Here is an 18,374-nt window from a genome sequence, read left to right as displayed (position 1 = left end):
TTGTGAAGTTTGATGTGCATAGAGTATATAGCTCATAGTAAATGATACTTTAAAATTCTGAGAGTTTCATTCTCTCCTTGCTTCTAACATTGTCCTTCTCTGTGTTGAGAGGTCCAGCCTAGACCTGTCCCCTGAGCTCCAGACTATGGCGTCTTCATTAGGCTGTCAGGAGGGCAAAAACTGGCTGTTTTTGTGCCTGATCTCCAGTACAGGGCCTGACACTAAATTTCTACAGAATTATTTAGTCTTAATACATCCAGCTGCCTACTGAACAATTTCTCTTAATAGTATATAGGCATCTCAATTCAACATGTCTGAAACCGAAATCATCTGCTACTACACTCCCTACCATCACCATCCTGATTTGCCTCTTCTGTGTTTCCTCTCGCCCTCTTGCATCTTCCTCTTTGCAAGCTTGCCTTGCCATCTGTATTTTCTGCCTTGGCTGGTGTCATCTCCATCTGCCCAGTTACCCAAGTGAAAACTTGAAGTTAGTCAAAACATTCCTCTCATTCTTCACCCGTATCCAGAGACTCACCAAGCCCTGTGTCTTTTACTCTGAAATATTTCTTAAATCCATTCTCTTTCCTATTTACCCTGCCATTAGTTTCAAGCTTCATGACATCTCACCACTAAGATGATCCCCCAGTTTCGAAATTGGCTTCTCTCCAAGCTAATGTTACTCTCCTGCTGAAACCTCATCAGTGAACTCCTTGTCCTACAGGACACTATTCAAATTTCCAGGCTGTATAAGAAACCCTTGGCAGCTTGGCTCCTGCTGTCTCTTGTAATGCACCCTCTCCACACTCCACACTTAAAACCTCCAGAAATTTCAAATTAACTTGTGGTTCCCTTGAACATCCAGCTTTTGTCTACCTCCTTGCCTTTCTTTTTTTAGTCCCCAGGTTATTGGTAGTAGTTTTGAAAACCTTAATGAATCCAGCGTACTTATTTTCCTCCATGACTTTGTATATTTCTTCTTTTTCCACCTTTCTTGTCTATCTTGATAATGCTACCCACGTCATCTCCCGCTTCAAGCCTTTCCCAACACCACCCCTAAACCCACACACACATCAAGGGAGTTAATCATGCTCCCCTCTAAACAACTTCAGTCTTATAAGCTGTTAACGTATGTATCACACTGTATTTTTACCTATTATTACAAAAGTAATATACTCACTGTAACAAAAACAAAAGTGCAGTTGACCCTCGAACAACACAGATTTGAACTGCACAGGTAAAATTATACATGGATTTTTTTTTTCAGTAAATACAGTACAAAACTGTAAATGTATTTTCCTTACAATTTTCTTAATACTTTCTTTTCTCTAGCTTGCTTAATTGTAAGAATACAATCTATAATACACATAACATACAAGATATGTGTTAGTCAACTGTTCGTGTTATCAACAAGGCTTTTGGTCAACAGTAGGCCAGTCATTAGTTACGTTTTGGGGAAGACAAAAGTTACAGATTTTTCAGCTATGCAGGAGGTTGGCATCCCTAACCCCTGCATTGTTCAAGGGCCAACTGTATAATCTTATGCCCCCAGACAGCCCCTATTAATAATTTAGTTTGTACTCTTTCCAACGCACAGCTAGATCCCAGGACCCTGAGATCATGACCTGAGCCAAAGGCAGATGCTGAAGCAACTGAGCCACTCAGGCACTCCTCCCATTTCCATATTTTAAAAAATGTTTTGGGACTCCTGGATGGCTCAGCGATTGAGTGTCTGCCTTCCGCTAAGGGCAGGATCCTGGGTCCTGGGATCGAGTCCTACATTCTGCCTCTGCCTGTGTCTCTGCCTCTCTCTGTGTATCTCATGAATAAATAAATAAAATATTTTTAAAAATGTTTTGACAAAAAGATGACATGGCATTTTGTTTTGATTTCCAATTAAATATAAGCAAAGTTAAAATCTAGTTACAAGTGTGTATGTTATCATAGATCTTTCAGATTATATTATAAAATTCATGTAACCTAGATATTAGCTTTTCATTTTCCCTAAGGGACAACTCCCTCTAAGTAAATTTGGGGAAATAGAGTGTTCCTTGGTCTTCTACGATTCTTCTTTAAGTCTCTACTAAATCCCATTCTACTGTGGGAAACCTCTTCATTTGCTATTAGTCTCAGTCCGGAAATCATGACTGCAGTCTCCCTGGGTACCTTGATGCTATACCTCTAAGGGACTTTGTAGGATGAGAATCAGGAGGGAGGAGAAAAACGAGTTGCATTTGGGGGAAATACTAAATATCTTTATGGACCCAACTCTCATTTCCTTCCATTACAGCCCTACTCAAGACAGGCAGACTTACCAAGTTTATTAGCAGATTGTAAAACACTAAAGGAATTATGGCATATTAAAGGAAGAAATCTAAACTATATGCTAAATAGGGGATGGGGATTGAGCAAAATAGGTGAAGGGGAGTGAGAGATCAGACTTCCAGTTATGGAATGAATAAGTCATGGAAATAAAAGGCACAGCATAAGGGATCCAGTCAACGATACTGTATAGTGATGTAATGGAACAGATGGTAACTACACTTGTGCTAAACATACATAACATATAAATTTGTCAAATCACCAAATTATACACCTGAAACTAGTGTAACACTGTATGTCAACTATATTTAAATAAAAACAAAAAAACTATATGCTAAATACAACTTTTCCCATAGTTTAAGGAAAAAAAAACTTCAAAACCTATAACCTTGGGTTACCTGTCTGGCTCAGTCAGAAGAACATGTGACTCTTGATCTCGAGGTTGTGAGTTTGAGCCTCACATTGGATGTAGAGATTCCTTAAAGTAACGAAAAAAAAGTGATATCCTTTGTAGGATATTACTTGAAATTATCCATCCCTAGACCTTAATCTTATTCCCTGGTCTCTGTCCATAAGGACCCCTCTGCAGGAACATTCTCTACTAGATTCTACAGGGCAAATCTACCAACCTTTAGGAAAACTCTTACCTTTACCCACAGAAGTTGGCCCATGCTCCTTCGCCATCTAGGCAATTTTGGAGACTCAGTATTCTTTAATTTTACACTTATCCCACTCTGAGCTATTCAGGCTAGAATAACACCACATGGGAAGGGGACTGAGCTTCCAGGCAGTAGATTCCATAGTAGACTGTGGTACTCCACCCCGTCCTCTTCAAAGTCTCCCTTGAGAATTGAAAGTATGTCATTTTATTCTTCCCAACAGTATGGAAGACCTTAAAAAGCAGCCAGAGAAAAAAGACATGTTATACACAGAGAAAAAAAAAATAATGACTTCATGGAACAACATCTTTAAAATGCTGAAACAAATTTAAAAAACGCAAAGAAAGCATTCATTTATAATGAAAGCAAAATAAAGACATTTTCTGAAAAAGAACAGCTGAGAAAACTCTTTACCAGCAAACTTGAACTATAAGAAGTGCTCAAGAAATGACTCCAGATGGATATACAAGAGAGAAGGAAGTAATCCTAAAATGATAAATATGCAGATAAATATGAAAGACTATTTTTTCTCTTAATTTCTTTAAAATCAGCCCGGGGGGCTCAGGGGTTTAGCGCCACCTTCGGCCCAGGGCCTGATCCTGGAGACCGGAGATCAAGTCCTGCATCGGGTTCCCTGCATGGAGCCTGCTTCTCCCTCTGCCTGTGTCTCTGCCTCTCTCTCTCTCTCTCTCTCTCTCTCTCTGTGTGTGTGTGTGTGTGTGTCTCGTGAATAAATAAATAAAATCTTAAAATAAATAAAATAAAAAAAAATTGACTGTTGGGGCACCTGGGTCAGTGGCTCAATCAGTTGAGTGTCTGACTTTTGATTTCAGCTCAGGTCATGATCTCAGAGTCATGGGATCAAGCCTGGAGTTGGACTCTACACTCAGCACAGAGTCGGCTTGGGACTCTCTTCTCCTTCTTCCTCTGCTTCTCTCCCTGCTTGCATATTGTCTCTCTCCCTCTCTCTCTGAAGTAAATAAATAAAATCTTTTTTTAAATCAAATTAACCACTTAAAACAAAAATCATGACCATACATTGGTGGGGGGGAGGGCTTAACATACAATGAGGTAAAATCTATGATAATAATAACACAAAGAAAAAAAAATAATAACACAAGGGACAAAAAGTTAGTAAATGGAAGTATGTATACTGCTATAAGGTTCTTACATTATATGTGTAGTACAACATTAATTCAGGCTAGACTGTGGTAAGTTAAGGATGCATATTGTAATGCCTAGAACAATCACTAAAAAAAGAAACACTAAAACAAAAGATTTAAGTCCCATAGAAGATGTAAGATACAATCCTAAAACATAATAAAAAAGAAGACAGCAATGAAAAGGGAACAAAGAACTAATGTGACAAATAAAAAACAAGGAAGAAGATGGTAGGCTTAAAGCTAATCATATAAAAATTACACTCAATATAAATTAATTAAATACTTGGATGAAAAAGCAGAGATGGTCATAATGAATAGAAAAGCAAGATCCAACTATATATTGTTTTTAAGGCATGCAATTTCAATATAAAGACACAGATAAGTTAATCATAAAAACATGGAAAAGGGACACCTGTGTGGCTCAGCGGTTGAGCTTCTGCCTTTGGCTCAGGGTGTGATCCCAGGGTTCCAGGATTGAGTCCCACATCGGGCTCCCTGCAGGGAGCCTGCTTCTCCCTCTGCCTCTGTCTCTGCCTCTCTCTCTCTCTGTGTCCCTCACTAATAAATAAACGAAATCATTTTAAAAAATAAAAATAAATAAAAGCATGGAAAAGAATATACTATATATCACAGATCAAGTTCCCCTGGTAACAGACTCTGAGATTTACTTACAAGAAATGTGTTAGAACTTGTTAGAGGGGAAAGGCCAGAGGGGTTGGGACAATACAGACAGGTGTGAGTCATATGTAGCCACACTACTAGCTGCTTGCAAAATGAATGCCTCAGTTCTGAAAGCACATCTGAACAATGCACCAGAGAATCCAGTATACTATGCAAACCTGAATCATAGGAAAGCTGATATAACTGTATTAATATCAAATAAAGTAGACTTCAAGACAAGAAGTATTACAAAAATAAAGAACATTTATTTCTTTTTTAAGATTATTTGAGAAGGGGAGGGCCAGAGGGAGAAAGAATCTAAAGCAGAATCCATTCTCTGTGTGGAGCCAAATGCAGGGCTCTGTCTCACAACTTTGAGATCTTGACCTGAGCCAAAACCAAGAGTCGGAGGCTTAACCTACTAAGCCACCCAGGTGCCCCTAAAGAACATTTCAAAATAAAGAAAAGGTCAACTCATCAAGAAAACATAATCCTAAATGTGTATCTATATAATAACATAGCTTCATGAAGCTATGAAGCAAAAACTGAAATGAAAGGACAAATTTTTAAATCTCCAATTACAGTTGGAGATTTTAAGATACCTCTCTTAGTCTCCTTTTCTTTTTTTATACATTTGTGTTTTTTTATTTTTTTTTTAATTATTTATGATAGTCACACAGAGAGAAAGAGAGGCAGAGACATAGGCAGAGGGAGAAGCAGGCTCCATACACCGGGAGCCCGACGTGGGATTTGATCCCGGGTCTCCAGGATCGCGCCCTGGGCCAAAGGCAGGCGCTAAACCGCTGCGCCACCCAGGGATCCCTACATTTGTTTTTTTTGTTTTTTTTTTCTTAATTTTTATTTATGATAGTCACACAGAGAGAGAGAGGGGCAGAGACACAGGCAGAGGGAGAAGCAGGCTCCATGCACCGGGAGCCCGACGTGGGATTCGATCCCGGGTCTCCAGGATCGCGTCCTGGGTCAAAGGCAGGCGCCAAACTGCTGCGCCACCCAGGGATCCCTATACATTTGTTTTTTATTTAAGTTCGATCTGCCAACATATAGTATAACACCCAGTGCTCATCCCATCAAGTACCCTCCTCGGTGCCGGTCACCAAGTTACCCTATCCTCCCACACACCTCCCCTTTACAACCCTTTGTTTGTTTCCCAGAGTTAGAAGTCTCGCATGGTTGGTCTCCCTCTCTAGTTTTTCCCCTCCTTTCCTTTATAATCCCTTTCACTAGTTCTTACATTCGATGTGTCAGTGAAACCATATGATGATTGTCCTTCTCTGATTGACTTATTTTGCTCAGCATAATACCCTCCAGTTCCATCCATGTCAAAGCATAGTGGGTATTCGTCTCTTCTGATGGCTAAGTAATATTCCATTGTGTGTGTATAAATTTATTTATTTATTTATTTATTTATTTATTTATTTATTTATTTATTCCACATTTACACTACATGTATACCACATCTTTTTTATCCATTTATCTGTCGAAGGACATCATGGCTCCTTCCACAGTTTGGCTATTGTGTACATTGCTGTTATAGATATTGGGGTACAGGTGTCCTGGCTTTTCACTACATCTGTATCTTTGGGGTAAATCCCCAGCAGTGCAATTGCTTGGTCATAGGGCAGGTCTATTTTTAACTCTTTGAGGAGCCTCCACACAGTTTTCCAGAGTGGCTGCACCAGTTCACATTCCCACCAACAGTGTAAGAGGGTTCCCTTTTCTCCACATCCTCTCCAACATTTGTGGTTGTTAATTTTCGCCATTCTCACTGATGTGACATATCTCATTGTGGTTTTGTTTTTTGTTTTGTTTTGGTTTGTTTTTTTTAATTTTTTTATTTATTTATGATAGGCACACAGTGAGAGAGAGAGAGGCAGAGACACAGGCAGAGGGAGAAGCAGGCTCCATGCACCGGGAGACCGACGTGGGATTCGATCCGGGATCTCCAGGATCGCGCCCTGGGCCAAAGGCAGGAGCCAAACCACTGCGCCACCCAGGGATCCCTCATTGTGGTTTTAATTTGTATTTCCCTGATGGCAAATGATGCAGAGCATTTTCTCATGTGCTTGTTGGCCATGTCTATGTCTTCTTTGGTGAAATTTCTGTTCATGTCTTCTGCCTTCTGCCTTCATGGTTGGATTTTATGTTTCTTGGGTGTTGAGTTTGATAAGTTCTTTATAGATCTTGGATACTAGCCCTTTACCTGATATGTCATTTGCAAATATCTTCTCCCATTCTGTAGGTTGTCTTTTAGTTTTGTTGACTGTTTCTTTTGCTGTGCAGAAGATATTATCTTGATTAAGTTCCAACAGTTCATTTTTGCTTTTGTTTCCCTTGCCCTCATAGATATATCTTGCAGGAAGTTACTGTGGCCAAGGTAAAAAAGGTTGTTGCCGGTGTTCTCCTCTAGGACTGTGATGGATTCTTGTCTCACATTTAGATCTTTCATCCATTTTGAGTTTATCTTTGTGTATGGTGTAAGAGAGTGGTCTAGTTTCATTCTTCTGCACGGGGCTGTCCAATTTTCCCAGCACCATTTATTGAAGAGACTGTCCTTTTTCCAGTGTATAGTCTTTCCTGCTTTGTTGAATATTAGTTGACCATAGAATTGAGGGCCCATTTCGGGGTTTTCTGTTCTGTTCCATTGATCTATGTGTCTGTTTTTTTGTGCCAGTACCGCACTGCTTGATGATCACAGTTTTGTAATACAGCTTGAAATCTAGCATTGTGATGCCCCTGGCATTGGTTTTCTTTTTCAGTAATTCTCTGGCTTATTTGAGGTCTTTGATTCCATACAAATCTTAAGATTATTTTTTCCAATTCTGTGAAGAAAGTCCATGGTTTTTTGATAGGGATTGCATTAAATGTGTAAATTGCCGTGGGTAGCATAGACATTTTCGCAACGTTTATTCTTTCAATCTGTGAACATGGAATGTTTTTCCATCTCTTTGTGTCTTCTTCAGTTTCTTTCAGAAGTGTTCTGTAGTTTTTAGGGTATAGGTCCTTTACCTCTTTCGTTCGGTTTATTCCTAGGTCTCTTATGCTTTTGTATATGGTGCAATTGTAAATGGGATTGACTCCTTAATTTCTCTTTCTTCAGTCTCATTGTTAGTTTATAGAAATGCAACTGATTTCTGTGCATTGATTTTGTATCCTGCCACATTGTATGAGTTCTAGCAATCTTGGGGTGGAGTCTTCTGGGTTTTCTATGTACAGTATCATGTCATCTGCGAAGAGGGAGAGTTTGAGTTCTTCTTTGCCAATTTGAATGCCTTTTATTTCTTTTTGTTGTCTAATTACTGTCCAAAAATTACTGTTGTCTAATTTTACTGTTGTCTAATTACTTCTAGTACTATGTTGAATAGCAGTGGTGAGAGTGGACATCCCTGTCGCGTTCCTGATCCTAGGGGAAAGGCTTTCAGTTTTTCCCCATTGAGAATGATATTTGCTGTAGGCTTTTTTTTCATAGATGGCTTTTAAGATATTGAGGAATGGGGGCAGCTGGGTGGCTCAGAGGTTTAGTGCCACCTTCGGCCCAGGGTGTGATCCTGGAGACCCAGGATCGAGTCCCACGTCTGGCTCCCTGCATGGAGCCTGCTCCTCCCTCTGCCTGTGTCTGTGTGTGTCTTTCATGAATAAATAAATAAAATCTTTAAAAAAAGATATTGAGGAATGTTCCCTCTATCCCTACACTTTGAAGAGTTTTGATCAGGAATGGATGCTATATTTTGTCAAATGCTTTCTCTGCATCTATTGAGAGGATCATATGGTTCTTGTTTTTTCTCTTGTTGATATGATGAATCACATTGATTGTTTTACGAGTGTTGAACCACCCTTGCATCCTGGGGATAAATCCCACTTGGTCATGGTGAATAATCCTCTGAATGTACTGTTGGATCCTATTGGCTAGTATCTTGGTGAGAATTTTTGCCTCTGTGTTCATCAGGGAGATTAGTGTATAATTCTCCTTTTTGGTGGGGTCTTTGTCTGGCTTTGGAATCAAGGTGATGGTGGCCTCATAGAACGAGTTTGGAAGTATTCCATCCCTTTCTATCTTTTGGAACAGCTTTAGTAGAATAGGTATTGTTTCTTCTATAAACATTTGATAGAATTACCTGGGAAGCCATCTGGCCCTGAACTTTTGTGTCTTGGGAGGTTTTTGATGACTGCAATTTCCTCACTCATTATTGGCCTGTTCAGGTTTTCTATTTCTTCCTGTTCCAGTTTTGGTAATTTGTGGTTTTCCAGAAATGCATTCATTTCTTCTAGATTGCGTAATTTTTTGGCATATAGCTGCTCATAATACGTTTTTAGAATTGTATTTCCTTGATATTGGTTGTGATTTCTCCTCTTTCATTCATGACTTTATTAATTTGAGTCTTTTCTTTTCTTTTTAATAAGGCTGGCTAATGGTTTATCTATCTTACTAATTCTTTCAAAGAACCAACTCCTGGTTTTGTTGATTTGTTCTACAGTTCTTCTGGTCTCTATTTCATTGAGTTCTGCTCGAATCTTTATTATCTCTTCTTCTGCTTGGTGTAGGTTTTATTTGTTGTTCTTTCTCTAGTTCCTTTTGGTGCAAGGTTAGCTTTTGTATTTGAGTTTTTTCCAATTTTTTTGAGGGAGGCTTGTATTGTGATGTATTTCCCCTTAGGATCACTTTTGCTATATCCCAAAGATTTTGAACAGTTGTATCTTCATTTTCATTACTTTCCATGAATCTTTTAAATTCTTCTTTAATTTCCTAGTTGACCCATTCATCTTTTAGTAGGATCTCTTTAACCTCCATGTGTTTGAGTTTCTTCCAAATTTCTTCTTGTGATTGACTTCTAGTTTCAAAGTATTGTGGTCTGAAAATATGCAGAGGACCATCCCAATCTTTTGCTATTAGCTGAGACATGATTTGTGACCCAGTATGTGGTCTATTCTGGAGAAAGTTCCATGTGCACTTGAGAAGAATGTGTATTCAGTTGCATTCGGATTGTAAGTTCTGTATATATCTGTGAAATCTATTTGGTCTGGTGTATCATTTAAAGCCCTTGTTTCTTTGGTGCTGTTCTGCTTAGAATATCTGTCATTTGCTGAAAGTGCCGTGTTGAAGTCTCCTACTATTAGTGTATTATCTAAGTATCTCTTTACTTTGGTTATTAATTGATTGATAATTAACTGGCAGCTTCCACATTAGGAGCATAAATATTCATGATTGTTAAGTCTTCTTGTTGGATAGACCCTTTAAGTGTGATACAGTGTCCCTCTTCATCTCTTACTATAGTCTTTGGTATACACTCTAATTTATCTATTATGAGGATTGCTACCCCAGCTTTCTTTTGAGGACCATTTGAATGGTAAATAGTTCTCCACCCCTTCATTTTCAGGCTGGAGGTGTCCTCAGGTCTGAAATGGGTCTCTTATAGACAGCAAATAGATGGGTCTTGCTTTTTTTATCCAGCACAATATCCTGCATCTTTTGATGGGATCATTTAGCCCATTCATGGTTAGAGTAACTATTGAAAGATATGAATTTAGTGTCATCATAATACCTATTCAGTCCCTGTTTTGTGGATTGTTTATTTGGGCTCCTTCTTTCTTTTACAGGGTCCCTCTTAATATTTCTTGCAGAGCTGGTCACATATTCTTTCAGTTTCTGCCTATCCTGGAAGGTCTTTATCTCTCCTTCTATTCTGAATGAGAGCCTTGCTGGATAAAGTATTCTTGGATGCATCTTCTTCTCATTTAGTACCCTGTATATATCCTGCCAGCCCTGTCTGGCCTGCCAGGTCTCTGTGGAGAGGTCTGCTGTTAATATTATTTCTCCCCATATAAGTTAAGAATCTCTTGTCTCGAGCTGCTTTAAGGATTTTCTCTTTATCTTTGAAATTTGCAAGTTTCACTATTAAATGTCAAGATGTTGAACAGTTTTTATTGATTTTGGGAGGTTCTCTCTATTTCTTGGATCTGAATGCCTATTTCTTTCCCCAGATTTGGGATGTTCTCAGCTATGATTTGTTCAAATTTGTGGTCTACTCTCTCCCTCAGCACTTCTGGAATCCCAATTAGATGTATATTCTTCCTTCTCAAGCTATCATTTATTTCCCTAAGCCTTTCCTCGTGGGCTCTTAATTGTTTTTCTCTTTTCTCCTCAGCTTTCTTCCTTACCATCAACTTGTCTTCTATGTCACTCACTCTGTCTTCCACCTCATTAACTCTAGCAGGTTGCACATCCAGTTTAGATTGCATCTCATTTAATCTATTTTTAATTTCAGCCTGATCAGATCTCAATTCTGTGGTAATGAAGTCTCTAGAGTCCTTTACACTTTTTTCCAGAGCCACCAGTAACTTTATAATTGTACTTCTGAATTGAATTTCTGACATCATATTGAAATCCAAATTCTGTAACTCTGTGGCAAAGAGTATTGTTTCCGGTTTTCTTTTGTGGTGAATTCTTCCTTCTAGTCATTTTGTCCAGTGCAGAGTGGCTGTATGAGTGGGCTGAGTCAAAAATATCAACCATGACCTATGTAAAATCCCCAGATGATTTTTGTTGGAAGCGAAAACTTTTCTCTCTGTAGCATTCCAGCTGTTCTCTCTTTAAATCTCAGGTTGAATTCATAGGTGTTCAGGATGTTTTGAAAGTTCTATAGGTAATTGTGTGGGACCAGATGAGTTGAGGACCCCTACTCTTCCACCATCTTGCCACCTCCTCTCCCTCTCTTAGTCTCCTTGATAAAATAAGTAGACAAAAAAGTATGTAAAGATATAGAGGATCTGAGTCAGCTAACTTTGCCTAATTGATATTTTTGGAAAACAACAACCAACAACTGCAGAATGCACATTCTTTTTTAGTACACATGATACTCAAGATAGACCATATGCTATTTCATAAATCTCAATAAATTTCAAAGGATTTAATATCATACAGCATATTCTCTGATCACAAAGGAATTAAATTAGAAATCAATAACAAAATTATATCTAAAAAATCCCTAAATATTTTGAAATTAGGCAGCTAACATCCAAATAAGCAATGGGTCAAAGAACAAAGTTCAAGAGAAATCAGAAAATGTTTTAAATGAATGAAAATGAAAATAAACATGTCAAAACTTGTGAGGTGCAGCTAAAGCAATGCTTAGAAGGAAATTTATAGTATTGCATGTTTATATTAGAAAAGGAAGAGTTTAAAAACCAGTAATCTAAGACTCCAACTTAAGAACTTAAAAAAGAAGAGAAAATTAAAACCAAAGTAAGTAGAAGGCATTAAACAATACAGATAAGTGCAAAAATCAATAAAATAGAAACAATAGAGAAATACCAATAAAGCGAAACTTTGGTTTTTAGAAAAGATTAATAAAATTGATAAGCCCCTAGTAAGACTCATTGAGAGAAAGAAAAACACTATCAATATCAGGAATTAAAGACAGGCTATCACCATAGATTCTACAGATAGTACTAGGGAGTATCACAAAAGGGTTTAGGCAAATAATTTCAACAATATAGAAAAATGGACATATCCTTCAAAAGACACAAATTATCAAACCTTTGATGTTTCTCAGCCAGTGACTAAGTAAACAAATTGTGGTACATCCATACCACAGAATACTACTCTAAAATATAAAGAATCAACTATTGATAGCCACAACAACCTGAAAGGATCTCAAGTAAAGTGAAAAAAGTCAGACTTAAAAGAAGTCATACACATACATGATTCATTTATATGACATTCTGGAAAGACAAAATGATAGGGAAAGAGAGCAATTCAGTGTTTTCTAGGACGTAAGTAGGGTGAAGGATGAGGATGGGGTGGGGGAGGTATTAAAAGGGCATAATGAGGGAATCTTTGGGATGATGAAAGACTTCATATCATAGCTCTGATGGTAGATATACAACTCTGTGCACTTCTCAACGCCCCCCCCCCCCCGCAAAAAGCCTATGCACTACACACACTGAATTTCACTGTATAAAAATTTTAGAATAAAATTTTAAAAACTAAAGCTCAGAGAGGTTTAGAATCTCAGTGGTTGAACATCAGCCTTTGGCTTGGGGCATGATCCCAGGGCCCTAGGATGGAGCCCCACTTCGAGCTCCCTACAGGGAGCCTGCTTCTCCCTCAGTCTATGTCTCTGCCTCTCTCTGTGTCTCTCATAAATAAATAAATAAAATCTTTAAAAAAAAAAAAAAAAGAAGAGGGGCAGCCCAGGTGGCTCAGCGGTTTAGCGCCACCTTCAGCCCAGGGGTGTGATCCTGGAGACCCGGGGTCGAGTCCCATGTCGGGCTCCCTGCATGGAGCCTGCTTCTCCCTCTGCCTGTCTCTCTGCCTGTCTCTCTCTATGTGTCTCATAAATAAATAAAATTAAAAGAGAGAGAGAGAGAGAGAGAATCTCATCCAAAGTAACACAGTCTGGATGGTAGAGCAGCATTTGAACCCAGAGCTCTAAAGCTCTAAAGCTCTAAAGCTCATGGCACATCACCATGCAAACTACGTCTGGATTCATTATTGTGGAGGCACAGATTTTCATTGACTTTGATTGCTCTGTGCTCTCCAACTCTGCCTCAAAATGATTTACTGATTGATACTGATGTGTGCTCACTAAAATAAATTCTTTCTTGGTTGTCAGAAAAGAAATATTTTACTTTTGTATATATTGAAATACCTCATTACATTGTTTTAATGCTCTTGATGAGAACACTTTGAAACATAGTATGTTTTTAATGTTTACTTTTGCAAAAGAACATGGTATGTCTAGGTATATTACAGTTCTAGAAGAGTAGGAAAGACTTCCATGAAAGAAAGGTCTCCATATCTTTGTCTAAACTTAGACTGTGACTCTCTCAGGAATCTAGCCTACTTTTTTGCCTACAGTCTTTTCCTTAAATAATTTTGGGGGAGGGTACCTTTGTTTTTAATTTAAGTCCTCTTGTAGGCAAAAAGTAAGTACACTAGGGGGGATGTGAAGCATTACATTGTCATTGTTAGTGCCCTGTTTGACAATAGGCACAAAAAAGAGCAAAAAAATTACTCTCCTAAAGTCATATGATCTCAGCGACAGAAGTGGAAAATGACCTCAGGCCTTCTTGCTCTTTCTCCTGGCCTCCCAACTGTCAGAAGTTTAACGCTTCCCTCTCTTCTCTGAGACACACCCTGCTAGATTTCTAAAAGTTCAATGTCATCTTTAGCACTTTTATAGTTGTTTGCATGACATGTCCTAGGACAGTTTACACAGCTGATGGCAACAATTTAATGAGAAGACCCTTTCAAAGAGAAAGCCCCAACACTGAGCTGGGGGGTGGAAAATCATTTCAAGAATGAGGTCTCTTAGTAACAGTGGAGGGAATAAAGGTGAGAAGTGGCAAATTCCTTGCTCCTTACTAAGTAACTACTTGACAATCAGATTCTTAGGTACACAAATTCACTGTTGCAAACATTTGGATACTGTGTTTGTGTTTCAGTAAAAACAAAAAGAACCCTTGCCTCAAATTCAAGGTAATGGTTGGTAGATTCTTCCCATATGGAAAGGTTGGTAAGATGAGGAATAAGCAAGCACACAGACATTGAACTCAACTGGCTGGGTTCAAATCCTAGCTTCACCGTCTATTACTCTGTGATGGGGAAAAGTTGCTTTGCTTCTCTGTTTCAGGTTAGGTTTTTTTTTTTTTTTCCTTTTTAAAAAAAATTTATTTTATTTATTTGAGAGAGCATGAGTGGCAGGAGGGGCAGAAGGTAAGAGAGAAGCAGACTCCCCACTGAGCAGGGAGTCCTACATGAGGCTCAATCCCAGGACCCTGAGAATATGACCTGAGCTCAAGACAGACACTTAATCAACTGAGTGGCCCAGGCACCGTGTCTCAGTTTTTTCATATGCAAAATGAAGATGTATAATTATATCCACCATAAATTTCCTATGAGGGTTAAAAATGTAGTTGGATAATAATAAAAATAATTTTAAAAGTCGGTATCTTTTTTTTTTAAGATTTTATCTGTTTATTTGACAGAGAGTGAGACAGTACAGAGGGAGCAGCAGGCAGAAGAAGAGGAAGAAACAGGCTCTCCACTGAGCAGAGAGCCCAATGTGGGGTTCGATCTCTGGACCCTGGGATCATGACCTGAGCTCAAGGCAGATGCTTAACTGATTGAGCTACCCAGGCGCCCCCAATAAGTCAGTATCTTGAGGAAAAAAAAGTTGGATTCGTGCCTCACACCTACAAAATTAGATTATTAAAGCACTAGAAAAAAATACAGGACTGTTATTCTATAATCTTGGAGTGGTAAATGTCTTTCTAAGTATAACACAAAACCAGAAACCATTACAATTAACAAAGTTGAATTTATCAATCTATATAAATGTTTTTTCATAATTCTGCTTGTCAGAAAATGCCTAATGTGATGAATCTTGTGCAATGCATTGCTCTGTAGTAATCACATGGCAACATGAATGAATTTTATATAATGTTGAGCAAAAGAAGGTAAATAAAAGAATGTATACTATGTTATTTCATGCAGGCAAAACTAATCTATGGCATTGGAAATCAAGGAAAATATTGTCTTGGGGTATAGAAAAGGCAATGCAACAAGGAGGGGAAATTGAGGAAAGATCCTAGGGTACCTGAGGGTAGTGCTCTGTCTTTGCTGTTAGTACATGGATATGCTTGAAATACTTGTTTCCTGGTTGTGGTGGTGAGCATACAGATCTATTTACACATATGTTAAAACTCAGGGAACTTCATACCAAAAGTAAAATTCAATTTTACTGAATTTAAGTTTTAAAATAATAATGGTTTACTGTGAAAATAATAGCACAAAAGTTTAAAAAGAATGAGGCAGCTCTCTGCATATGAATAAGGGAAGATCTCAAGAGAGATATCAAAGTATGCTACAATGTATACAGCATGCTACCTTTAGTACAATTAAAAATTATATTTGTGGGGCATCTGGGTAGCTCAGTCTGTTAAGCATCTGCCTTCAGCTAGATAATGGTCTTGGGTCCTGGGGTTGAGCCCCAAGTCAGGCTCTGTGCTCAGCAGGGAATCTGCTTCTCTCTCTCCCTCTGCCCTTCCCCTGCTCATGCTCTCTCTCAAGCTCTCTCTCTCAATAGATAAAATTTTCTTTAAAAAATTGTATTCATGGGGCACCTGGGTGGCTCAGTGGTTGAGTGTCTGCCTTTGGTTCAGGGCACGATCCCAGGGCCCTGGGATTGAGTCCCACATCGGGATCCCCACAGGGAGCCTGCTTCTCCCTCTGCCTATGTCTCTGCCTCTTTCTTTCTGTGTCTCTCATGAATAAATAAATGAAATCTTTATTATATTCATATATACATATATGTTATGTTGAACCATGAAATTGCTGGGTTTTTAATTTCAAAAATTATAATTTCATATGGTTCAACATATGTGTATATATCTTTATAAATGTATAGATATCACAAAATACATCTCAAAAGACACGTAAAAAATCCAATGATGATTGTTATTACCAGTGAAGGAAACTAGACAGCAGGAGGTATCAATGGTGAGAACATTTACCTTCATATCCTTTTCTATATTTTGAATTCATATCTGAAGCATGTGTTAACTATTCAAAAATTAATTTTTAATATGTTCAAGAAAAAGCAGGCCATGGAATACTATCTTCACAATTTTAAAGGGAAATGGTTTTCTTTTCTTTTCTTTTTTTTTTTCTTTTTGGAAATGGTTTTCAACCTCAAATTCTTTTTGAACCAAATAATTAATTAATCAATTATGTGTGTGCCCACAATACTTAGGAAAAATATTGAGGGATACACACCAATTAGTTGTGGATGGGTTAACCCTGAATCAAAATAGGGGGAGTGCAATTTTCACTTTTTAATTTGTGTGTTTCTGTATCTTTTGAATATTTAAACTGTATTTTCAAGATTTTTATATAACCTGTGGCTGAGCCTCATCTCCGAACAAGATACTACTTCAATTGACTCTCCAAAAGAAAACAGACTCCATTATGCAATAGTAAAAATTGGTTTTTCACTTCAGAATCTAGAATTTCCAGAATCTAGATTTTCTAAAGAGAACACAGGTTGTGGTTTACATATTCCAGTGCACCATATTTTACTCTAAATCATCTTATTAAGCATATCTTTTCTCCCCAAACCACCCTGCCTGCTGCCCTCTGAGTGGATGTCTAGATCTCCTCCCTCATCTGTCAGCCCTATTTGGCTCAGCTTCCTCCACTGGGCCTCCAGCCATGTCTGTCTCATTCCTGAAGTAGAGCCTCCTTTGCTCAACCTTTCTAATCTTGCATTCCCACATCTATCACTTAACTCTGTCCTCATGGGCTAGAGAGGCAATTGTTACAGGGAAGTTGATTTTGCCCTTAGCAAACAGAAAATCCTCTGGTTACTAGAGACTGCCTCCTTAGGAAGAAGGAAGGGAATTGTAAACAATAAAGCCTTTTTCTGCCATCAATTTTTACACTTGATCTTAGCCAAAAGGCCGAGAAGCGATTGCCATCAATTTTTAAAGGATCACACTTGCAGTTTAAGAAGATCAGAGCTAGGGAGCAACTCTCTATTGGCTAGATGGGATGCTGCCCAGTGCATGAATTGCTTAATAAAGCTAATTAAATCTAAAAAAAAAAAAAAAGGCTAAAAAATACAGACTTTTTAACTGACATTTTTCTAACCATGGAAATTTGTTTTCTTTCTTTTTTAAGATTTTATTTGTTTATTTGAGAGAGAGAGAGAGAGACCAAGATAGAAGAGCACAAGCAGGGAGGAAAGGGAGAAACAGGCTCCCTGCTGAGTAGGGAGCCCCACGCGGAGCTCTGTCCCAGGACCCTGGCATCATAACCTGAGCCAAAGGCAGGCACTTAACTGACTGAGCTACTCAGGCACCCCTGGAAATTTGTTTTCAACACAAAAGCTAAGGATCTCTACCTTAACCAGGGTTTGCAGGAATGAGGCTCCTATAGGAAGAGATGAATAAAATCAAAGTCAATAAGGCATTATTAAAAGAGTCAGGCCTGAGGTTTCAACTCAGAGACAAAAGGACACATGTCCCACATTTATGAGGGGCTGGGATGCTCAGGTCTGCGCCTTTAAGACTTTTAGAGGGGAAATCACATGTGCCCACCTTCTACCAGGAGTAATCACCCACTAATTGCCCTCCATGGTTCCCATGGCAGCCAGGAGAGTGTTGGGTTACCTCTCCTCACACTGGGCAGATAGTTGGGACCTCTAGTCTCTGCTGAAAGCTGTACCTGCCCCACCTCCAGCTCAAGCTGTGTCTTCAGTGTGTGAAAGGTAAAGACGCATTCCTTCCCAGAAAGTGCTCTCATCTTAGACCACACCCCACACACCTGTTCCACAGCTCTCCACGGGGAGTGGTTTAACCTCTGGAGGAAAAGGAATGGGAAACATCTTGGTTGATGAGTGTCCTTATGCGTGCAATTCCTACCTACCTTGCACTCAGCCTTAGCTCTGTCTATATTTCCAGGCATGGTACATGGTATAATTGTCATGTAGTTCAAGGGACACTGGAAAGATGAAAACATACCTATACAAATATATCTATATTATACATAGTA

The sequence above is a fragment of the Canis lupus genome, chromosome 23, assembly GCF_011100685.1.
Source record: "Canis lupus familiaris isolate Mischka breed German Shepherd chromosome 23, alternate assembly UU_Cfam_GSD_1.0, whole genome shotgun sequence".
Taxonomy (NCBI): Eukaryota; Metazoa; Chordata; class Mammalia; order Carnivora; family Canidae; genus Canis; species Canis lupus.
The sequence above is the reverse complement of the archived record's forward strand: the minus strand, read 5'-3'. Positions refer to the sequence as shown.